Source organism: Salmo salar, chromosome ssa06, assembly GCF_905237065.1.
Source record: "Salmo salar chromosome ssa06, Ssal_v3.1, whole genome shotgun sequence".
NCBI lineage: Eukaryota > Metazoa > Chordata > Actinopteri > Salmoniformes > Salmonidae > Salmo > Salmo salar.
Genome location: NC_059447.1, coordinates 73,196,661 through 73,207,099, shown reverse-complemented (window position 1 = coordinate 73,207,099; position 10,439 = coordinate 73,196,661). Strand labels below are relative to the sequence as shown.

The 10,439-nt window shown below is 45.0% G+C and overlaps 1 long non-coding RNA gene across 1 annotated transcript; it reads left to right on the top strand.

Moving 5' to 3' along the window:
* Window positions 1-1,571: 1,571 nt before the first annotated feature.
* LOC106607974 (uncharacterized) lies at window positions 1,572-7,183 on the top strand. The gene is made up of 2 exons (XR_001329353.2): window positions 1,572-2,208; window positions 2,529-7,183. It is a non-coding gene; the product is annotated as an uncharacterized lncRNA (long non-coding RNA).
* The last annotated feature ends 3,256 nt before the right edge of the window (window positions 7,184-10,439 follow it).

Genomic DNA, 10,439 nt, shown 5'->3' with positions numbered 1-10,439 from the left:
ACACACACACACAGACACATGGTTACACACACTTTTACACATACATGCATAGAGGCACACTCACGTGCACAAATAATACTCAATGAGTGAACACTAATGCTTAGATTCAGGATACATAAAGCCTGTCTAGTATTATGACTGTGGGATCTGAGGGATTGAGGGATTGAAAATATGTATTTCTGTCCTCCTCTTGGCAATTGCATCACAATACTAAATCTAGACAACAACAAAAAAACACATCTTGAAAAGCCATTTAACAAAACCAGGGAAGTCAAACATGGAAAAAATTAAAGTTCACTTCTCCAAGAGTTGCTTCCAAAGCAATATATTACCTAATGTCTTATTAATAACGGAGCACTAAAAACATCCTACATGTCAGGACCAAAACATATTGTGAAAGAACAGGTCCTACTCTAGTCTGGCCGATAGGTTGACTCCCGCAGGCTGATAGGTTGACTCCCGCAGGCCGATAGGCGAACGGAAAAGTAATATGGTGGCCAGAGAACGAAAGCGCAAAGCGGGGGGGACGCACAGAGAGCCCAGTTTAATTGGTTTATTGGTTGTGTCAGATCAACTTGACGTAGAACCTCGACAAGAGAGAGGACAATTAAGCCCCTTGTCATCTGCGACATCCCCCACCGCAACAAACAAACACACACATATGTATGCACACAAACTCTCCCACACTCTGGTTTGAATAACTTTTGGTAATTACAGTATGTTGGTAATTAGAGTTACAGATGTAGGATCTTAATTTGAGAAGTTTCTCATAGCAGGAAAATAATCCTGCTGCAATAGGAAATGTGAATTATAGTGTGGATTATAATTAATGGACATTTTTGTTGATAAATGTTTAGTTAGGGCAAATCAAGTCTGACATTTTACTAACTTTAGAAGCCTTTTTAAACCTTTAATACACTACAAGTTTGCATTTCCAGCTGTACAGGAAATGTCCTGCAACAACAAGGTGATCAAATGAAGATCCTACATCTGTAACAAGGTGATGTAATCCTGATAACAACAACACTCTCTCCACCAAAGTGGGGGAGCCCTGTATGTTGTTATGGTGCTTTTAGCAGCCAGGAGGACTGCTAAAATTCACTGCGTGTGAGAGCAATCAAGGCATCTCGTGTGTGTGTGTGTGTGTGTGTGTGTGTGTGTATGTGTGTGTGTGTGTGTGTGTGTGTGTCGTGCGTGCGTGCGTGCGTGCGTGCGTGCGTGTTTCTCCCAACTTCCATTCCATGGTTCCGTTAGCGAGGAATCGTTCTTGTGTGGGGTAACCCCTTTGGAGAAGTGTGGCTGCCGTACTCTGGTTGTGAAAACGCTGCCGTTTGTATGTGGGGCTGAGGTCATCCATGTGATGCCATGAAGAGTTAGACTGAAAAACACAGAGAGGGAGGGAGAGAGAGAGGGAGAGAGGAAGAGGGAGTGAGAGAGGGGGGGTAGGGAGGGAGGGGGAGAAGGGGATGGAGGAAGGGAAAGAGAGAGATTGAGAAGGAGACAGAGAGAGAGAGAGGGAGAGACTGCTAGCAGCTAATTAAGTGTTAACCGGATATTTCCTCACCAAATAAAGGCTGTCATTAGGTTTGTCGGTTATTCAGGGGATTTGGTAATTCTGAGAATGTGTGACCTTAAATTGACGTAGTTAATTAAAAACCTATCCAAACCTTAATCCCAGCCCACACTAGTGGTTGAGCCATAGGTGAGGGGGAGGAGTGAGGAGGATTTGGTGTTATACACCAGATCAAACAGGAAGTACCAGTGATGCGCTCATTACGGACGTGGTCCGATGAATCAGACATAAGGCTACAAAACTGTTTTGCTAGTACAGACTAGGATATGTTCCGGGATTCATCCAATAGCATTGAGGAGTTTACCACATCAGTCGCAGGCTTCATCAATAAGTGCATAGATGATGTCGTCCCCACAGTGACTATACGAACGTATCAAAACCAAAAACCATGGATTTACAGTCAATATCCTTGCTGGGCTAAAGGCTAGAGCTACCGCTTACAAGGAACGGGACATGGAGGCATAAAAGAAAGCCCGCTACGACCTTCGACAAGACATCAAACATGCAAAAGGACAATATAGGAGGAAGGTGGAATCCTAATGCACCGGCTCCGACGCTCGTCGTATGTGGCAGGGCTTGGAGATGATAACGGATTACAAAGGGAAACCCAGCTGATCTGGCTCTCTGTGGCCGATGTGAGTAAAACCTATAAACAGGTTAACTCTCGCAAGGCCGCCGGGCCAGACGGTATACGAGGGCGCATTCTCAAAGCGTGCGCTGACCTGTTGGCAAGAGTCTTCACCAACACTTTCAATCTCTCCTTCTCCCAGTCTGTAATACCAATATGTTCCCAGCACAAATTTGATCATATGAGACTCGAATTGATAAAAAAATGTAATAACTTAAGACTTGACTTGGAGCTTTAAGACTCAGGACTCGACTTTGACTTGAGACTGATGACTTGAAATTATTTGGCCAGGTTTTGTAACACTTTGTCACTCATTTTGTGTCACAGAAACTCTGAGGATTACTCTACACGCAGCCAGAGACAGTTGCCGCAGCATCGCCCTAGCAAAACAAACGTGTAACAACAGATTGGCTGGTGAAATGCACACTCGACCCTCTGATTGGACCAGCAAACTGTCAATCAACACAAGAGCTAGAAAAGAGATTGCCGATTTGCTGTACAGCTATTGGATCGGGTGCAGCGCAAATTGTAGGGAGATAGGATTTCCACAATAATGCAATCAAGCTCGATAGACCACCCAAGAGGTGGGGCAAGTACTGGATTGAGCAGAGTAGCGTGAGGCTGCCACTACCTTTGACCGGTATGGTCCGGCGTCAGAGGATAGGAGACACCAAACAGATATATTAAACAATGATCTTTATTAAATACACAGATTTAAGACAGCGTGTATGAAATGTTAGATGACCTACTCAATTCCTGCAGTCTCTGTAACCCAATCACAAGTGCTGCAATGACCTGAAGGTGTAAGGTATAAGGTTGTGTGCCTTACACCAATTGTTTTAACTCTGCACTGTTGGGAAGAGCTCGTAAGCATTTCACGATAAAGTCTACACCCGTTGTATTCGGCACATTTGACAAATCCAATTTTTTGTGATCTGCACCTTTTCATAGCGGCACAATACTGAGAGAACCCCAATAATCCAAATCCTAGTGAGAGATAAAGTTGGTGAGGTTAAGTTACGTTAAAAAAAAGGAGAGAAATAAAAAGGAGAGAAAGAAAGTAGGTGAGTGTAAAAGACAGTGAGAGTGACAGAAGGGGGACAGAGAGAGTGACAAAGGGGGGACAGAGAGAGTGGCAGAGGGGGGACAGAGAGAGGCAAACATGCTTTGAGGGGTTATTTTTAAGGTTCTTCACCACAGTTTCCTGGCTGCAGTACAACTAAAGCATCTGGATCTGTATACGATAGGGCAACGGCCATGGAAAATCCCAATGGCTGAGAGTCTTCTCTCCCTCTTTTCCTCTCTCTCCCTCTCGCTCTTTCTCTCTGACCTCTGACCCCCACACCATGACCCATCCTTGTCTACAATTTCCCCCTCTCACTTTATTACAACCTCTTTATTTAAAAAAAAAAAAAAAAAAACCTGACCTTCAACCTTTGATCTATGACCCCAGCCGACACTGTCCTGGCCTCGCCCATCGCTCCATTCTTCCTCACCTAACACCCCTGTCTCCTCTACACCACAGCAACGCCCAATAGTATATACAATACAATATTCCGTATTTTCTACCATTGCACCTATCAAAAGCTGGTTCCAATTACAAAGCTACAGTCCACTCCTCTCATTTTTAGTTGGCTTTTCTCTGTTGCGACGGGATTTCATCCCCGCCTTTTATTCTATGCAATCTGGTCCTCATCTCTAATGGGACCCCTGAGGGCCAGACCACAGGTGAGTGAGGAGAGGGGAGACTAGCCAAGGGTCTTCCAACTCCCAAAGCCTTCCCCAGGGTCCTCTCAAAGACTCCCACCGAGGCTTCTGTTAGAAAACCGATCCTGCTTTTTCTACGGACCGGAGGTAAAAAAGTTACAGTCTGGGCATACAGAGTGTTGACCTCATCCTTCTCTCTTTCTCCCTCAGTTTTCCATCCATCCATGGCCTGGTCCTGGACCACTAGTCCGTTCTGGTTCAGACAGTGTGTGAGATATTACATGCAGATGAATCTGTCTCAGGGGCTCAAGGAATTATAGTGCAAAAAGTCCAAATACAGTCCTGCATGCAGATTTTAATAACCAAGGGCTAGGGAGGGTTGGGCAGCCCTAGAACAATTGGAAGTACCAATGTGCCACCCAATCTCCTGTCCCTTCTGTGTGGACATTATGCAGTAGTTGGTGTCATCAATTGAGGGCACAAACGGGTAACACAAGTGTCACTGATTATGTTCCCGTAGCCTATATGTTATTATTGGCCTTTGCAGTTCTTTTGGTTTGCTGTCTCTTTTCTGACTCCTTATTAATTTCACTGTAGTTCCCTCCCCCTTGTTGGTCACCATTGCAACCAGCACACCTAGGAGAGCTGCCATACCTGAGCCTGATGAGCTAAACGAGCCTGTGCGCCATATAAAAGGAGCTCCCGCCGTGACTTTTGCCACGGCTGGGTGAGAGGACGCCTCCGTGCCACGGAGCCACAACTGAGACATGCTGCCACCTGGCAGGGGCTGGAGGATAGAGTCGAGCGAGGAGTTATATGATGCACAATGCCTGCTATTGATCAGATAAGTGGCGGTCAATTTCCTGGAGTGTTTGACTGTTTCCGAGAGAATGCTTCCCCTCTTGACCCCTGCTCTGTTCTTCCCCTCTTGACCTCTGCTCTGTTCTTCCCCTCTTGACCCCTGCTCTGAGATCTTCCCACATTTGCAAATTCTTATTGTGTCAGAGGAGGTGTCAGAAACAGACGTGGGCGCTCACACAGCCCACTGCTATAGTACATGAAGACTCTAATGACCTTGAATGTAAATGTATAGTACGCTATATAGCCAACCACCAGACCTTATGGCATGGATGGAAGCCAGATTTGACAGTTATATTTGAGTTTGCATACCTAACACACTGGCTCTCTTTCAGAATGACCTGCGTGCCAGTAAATTCAACTCTTTCTTTGATCCTTGGAGCAGGTGGTTTGAAAACTTATGTTCCATCCCTCTTCCCAATCCCCTCAGTCCACAATCATTTGTTTTCAACCAGTTCAGTAAAACCATATGTTTATTTTATGGCTGTCAAACCGGCACCTCAGTGGACAACTATTGGTCAGAGGAAAGGGAAAACAATAACATTTATTGATGTTCCATGTCGTGAGAGGCAGGGATGGTTCACTTGCAGACAGGTTTAATTTGTTTTATCTACATATGAGAAGAAATTACTTGACTAGCTCTGAATAAAATCCTGCTTTTGGGAGTGTATCGTCAACAGTCATACTATCATGCCCAGACTATAGGTGCTGCATGAATGGATCATCCTGCCACATAGAAATGCTCATACTCAGACAGGAAATACAGTCTTCTCCACATGCCAGTATAATATGGCATCTTGGGAACATTTATAATATCCTGTCTCCAGGCGTCTTCCAATTTCTCCCCGTGTTTTCCTCTCCAAACTGTTTTCTTCCCCTACATCCTGAGGTCCATGCCAGGGAGGATCTGCTGACTCTTACCAAAGGACCTGAGAAGGCAGCCAAATCCTGCCTGAAAAACTTCTTTCATCCTCTTGATTAAATCCAAGGGAATTATTTCTTAAAATCCAACAGGCTTGATTGCCAAAATGAATAATACAGAGAGAGCGAGGGGGAGGGAGGGATGCCCCAGAGAGGAAGGACAGGAAAGAGAGGAGAGCGGGAGAGAACTATTTTTCTCTCTCTCCTTCCTTGCAACAGATTTCTTCTCCACCTTGAGTGTTTAGGGCAACTAGCTCTCACAGTCTGATGTCAGAATCAAACGTTCATCCATGTTACTCAAAGTCAAATTTCGAAGTTGTTGCAAACATCAAATTTCAAAGTGTTTAAGGTTCAATTCAGTCATTGACTCAGAATTGTTAGGGTTAAGTTTAGGCATTAACTCTGAATGGTTAAGGTAAGGGTTAAGGGTTGGGATAGTTAAAGAAAAAAAATCTCCAACAACTTTCTATCGGTGGATTTGAACTTGGAATCAGAGGCAGATGCTTGTGGGGGAGGCAGATGCTTACGGCTATCAGCCACGATTTGTATTTTATATTTCTTCCTTTCTTTTTTAGGGCTGACAAGGGAGAGAGGAGCCATTTGGACACATCCTTCAGAATATTTCAATGGAGTCATTGATTTCAGTGTGGATTTGTCAAGCTTGGACAGAACCCATGTAAACCCAAACAACCTCTGGGCTGCAGCAATTCATCATATTCACAGCTGAAATGATGTCCACCATCGCACCCATTTTATTTCAATGGAGTATTTGTAACTGCCTGTTACATAACTGAGAATAAATGGTTTACAGGCTCTCTCTCTCCCTCTCTCTCTATCGCACATGCTAACTGAAGCTAGTTTTCCAGGTATGAATATTCTCCATGGGGAATCCAACCAATAACAGACAACTAAAGTTGATGAAGTCCACCCATCCCTCCATGGTTCTTCTCCTGTGCTTAGAGTTCTTGAAGGCCATGATAAATAAAGCAACCCTCTTGGGCTAAGCAGCAAGAAAAGGCAGGTAGCCAGTCACCTAAGCCCAGCAGCAATCAAGCAAGAGCCCAACACCCTCCTCCATACAATAACCTCCGTTCTCCCAGGTCCTTGGCTCCTCATACACAGACGGGGAGCTCCATCTCTGGGCACTCAGAACCAGGCGTGAGGCCCAAACGGGTGCCCTGTCTTCAGCTCCAAATGACCACCGCCCCTCTTTCATGCCAGGAACAGTGGAGCAACGGAGCTGGAAAGTCTTACCCTCCTCTTGTTGACGCTCCAGTTTAAACAGTTTTCCACTCAAACAGAGCTGATGGCAGCTTGTCGAGGACATAGTGAATGGTACTCCATCTTTGGGACAAGTAAGGGCAGCTTTGTGTCCCTTTAGCTTTGCTCAGCTCAGTAATGTGCTGAGAAAGACACAAGGCAATGGAAATTATTGAGGAGTTTCTGTAATTCCCTGGTAAACTACACTGAATAAAAATATAAATGCATCACGTAAAGTGTTGGTCCCATGTTTCATAAACTAAAATAAAAGATGCCAGAAATGTTCCATATGCACAAAAAGCTAATCTCTCTCAAATGTTGTCCACAACATTGTTTACATCCCTGTTAGTGAGAATTTGTCCTTTGCCAAGATAATCCATCCACATGACAGGTGTGGCATATCAATAAGCTGATTAAACAGCATGATCATTACACAGGTGCACCTTGTGCTGGAGACAATAAAAGGCCACTCTAAAATGTGCAGTTTTGTCACACAGATGTCTCAAGTTTTTAGGGAGTGTGCAATTGGCATGCTGACTGCAGGAATGTCCACCAGAGTTGTTGCCAGAGAATTGAAAGTTAATTTCTCTACAATAAGCCGGCTCCAAAGTTGTTTTAGAGAATTTGGCAGTACGTCCAACTGGCCTCACAAACTCAGACCAAGTGTAAACACACCAGCTCAGGACCTCCACATCCGGCTTCTTCACCTGCTGGATCATCTGAGACCAGACACATGGACAGCTGATGAAACTGTGGGTTTGCACATCTGCACAAACTGTCAGAAACCGTCTCAGGGAAGCTCATCTGCGTGCTCGTCATCCTCACCAGGGTCTTGACCTGACTGCAGTTTGGCATCGTAACTGACTAGCGGACAAATGCTGACCTTCGATTGCCACTGGCACGCTGGAGAAGTGTGCTGGTCACGGATGAATCCCAGTTTCAACTGTACCGGGCAGATGGCAGACAGCGTGTATGGTGAGCAGTTTGCTGATGTCAACGTTGTGAACAGAGGTAGCGGTGGGGTTATGGTATTGGCAGGTATAAGCTACAGACAACGAACACAATTTCATTTTATCGATGGCAATTTGAATGCACAGAGATAACGTGACGAGATCCTGAGGCCCATTGTCGTGCTATTCATCCGCCGCCATTACCTCATGTTTCAGCATGATAATGCACAGCCCCATGTCGCAAGGATCTATACACAATTCTTGGAAGCTGAACATTTCCCAGTTCTTCCATGGCCTGCATACTCAGCAGACATGTCACCCATTGAGCATGTTTGGGATGCTCTGGATCGACCTGTACGACAGCGTATTCCAGTTCCAGCCAATATCCAGAAACTTCGCACAGCCGAAGAGGAGTGGGACAACATTCCACAGGCCACAATCAACAGCCTGATCAACTCGCGCTGCAGGAGGTAAATGGTGGTCACACCAGACACTGACTGGTTTTCTGATCCAGTATCTGTGACCAACAGAAGCATATCTGTATTCCCAGTCATGTTAAATCCATAGATTAGGGCCTAATGCATTTATTTCAATTGACGGATTACCTTATATGAACTGTAACTCAGTCAAATCTTTGAAATTGTTGCATGTTGCGTATATATTTTTGTTCAGTGTATATACTGCATGAGATGGACCATTAGCATGAACAGCTGCTCTTTCACCTAGTCATACCACAGTCTGTATTTTTTTTAATTTAACCTTTATTTAACTAGGCAAGTCAGTAAAGAACAAATTCCTATTTACAATGACGGCCTAGGAACAGTGGGTTAACTGCCTTATTCAGGGGCAGAACAACAGATTATTTACCTAGCCAGCTCGGGCATTTGATCTAGCAACCTTTCGGTTACTGGCCCAACACTCTAACCACTAGGCTACCTGTACACACATAGAAAGACAATTATAATTTGTAAAATGTGCGTGTGTGTACGTGTGTGTGTGTACGTGTGTATGTGTGCCTGCGTGTCCGATATAGAGACAACCCTCTCGTAGCATGATGCACATGGGGGAGTACAATGTATATATTTGTTAATGAAGTTACTCTCCTATATCTCCACTATAAGTATTTAGAAATGTTTTCTAAGAAAGAAAGACAATATAAGGAAAAGGAGCAATCCAGTTTGTTGGAGTAAGGTGCCACTGTCAGAAAGCATTGACAAATAGTGCCACCTGTTGGTGAATAGAGATGACAGAAGTCATGATTCTCAGAGGAGAAGAGGCATCTTTTACAGTTAGTTAGTCAAGAATGACAAGGTCAGACAAACTGTCCTTTCAAAACAAGCCGGCGCTATGGGACACACAATACATGGCGAAAAGCATGTGGACACCAGCTCGTGGAACATCTCACTCCAAAACCATGGCCATTAATATGGAGTTGGTCCCCCTTTTACTGCTATAACAGCCTCAACTTTTCTGGGAAAGCTTTCCACTAGATGTTGGAACATTGCTGCGGGAACTTGCCACCATTCAGCCAAAAGAGCGTTAGTGAGGTCGGGCACTGATGTTTGGCGATTAGGCCTGGCTTGCAGTCGTCATTCCAATTCAACTCAAAGGTGTTCAATGGGGTTGAGGTCAGGGCTGTGTGCAGGCCAGTGCAGTTCTTCCACACTGATCTCAACAAATCATTTCTGTATGGACTTCGCCTTGTGCACGGGGGCATTGTCATGCTGAAACAGGAAAGGGCCTTCCCCAAACTGTTTCCACAAAGTTGGAAGCACAGAATCGTCTAGAATGTCATTGTATGCTGTAGCGTTTAAGATTTCCCTTCACTGGAACTAAGGGGCCTAGCCCGGACCATGAAAAACAGCCCCAGACCATTATTCTTTCTCCACCAAACTTTACAATTGGCACTATGCATTTGGGCAGGTAGCGTTCTCCTGGCATCTGCCAATCCCAGATTCGTCCGTCGGACTGCCAGATGGTAAAGCGTGATTCATCACTCCAGAGAACGTGTTTCTAATGGCGGCGAGCTTTACAAACAGTTCTTGTGCTGACATTGCTTCCAGAGGCAGTTTGGAACTCGGTAGTGAGCGTTCCAACTGAAGACAGATGATTTCTACACGCTATGCGCTTCCCTCGGTGGTCACGTTCTGTGAGCTTGTGTGGCCTACCACTTTGCGGCTGAGCCGTAGTTGCTCCTAGACGTTTCCACTTCACAATAAAGCACTTACAGTTGACCGGGGAAGTTCTAGCATGGCAGAAATTTGACGAACTGACTTGTTGGAAAGGGCTGACCCCATTCAGTCGACTGCTCGATTGTTTGGTTGATTGGTCCATTGTTTGGTTGACAGGCTGCTGGTCGACCGAGATTTCTTTAGTCGAGCAGTCGCACATATTTTTTTTTTTTCATGGTGCACAAGACACCTGTCTGATTCGCGCCTGTCTCAGTGGACTAATCCATTGTGGAGGCCATAGTGATGGCACAGTCCATCACTCTGAGATGTGATACTGAAATTGTATATGGTTATATTATGTAAAAATTATG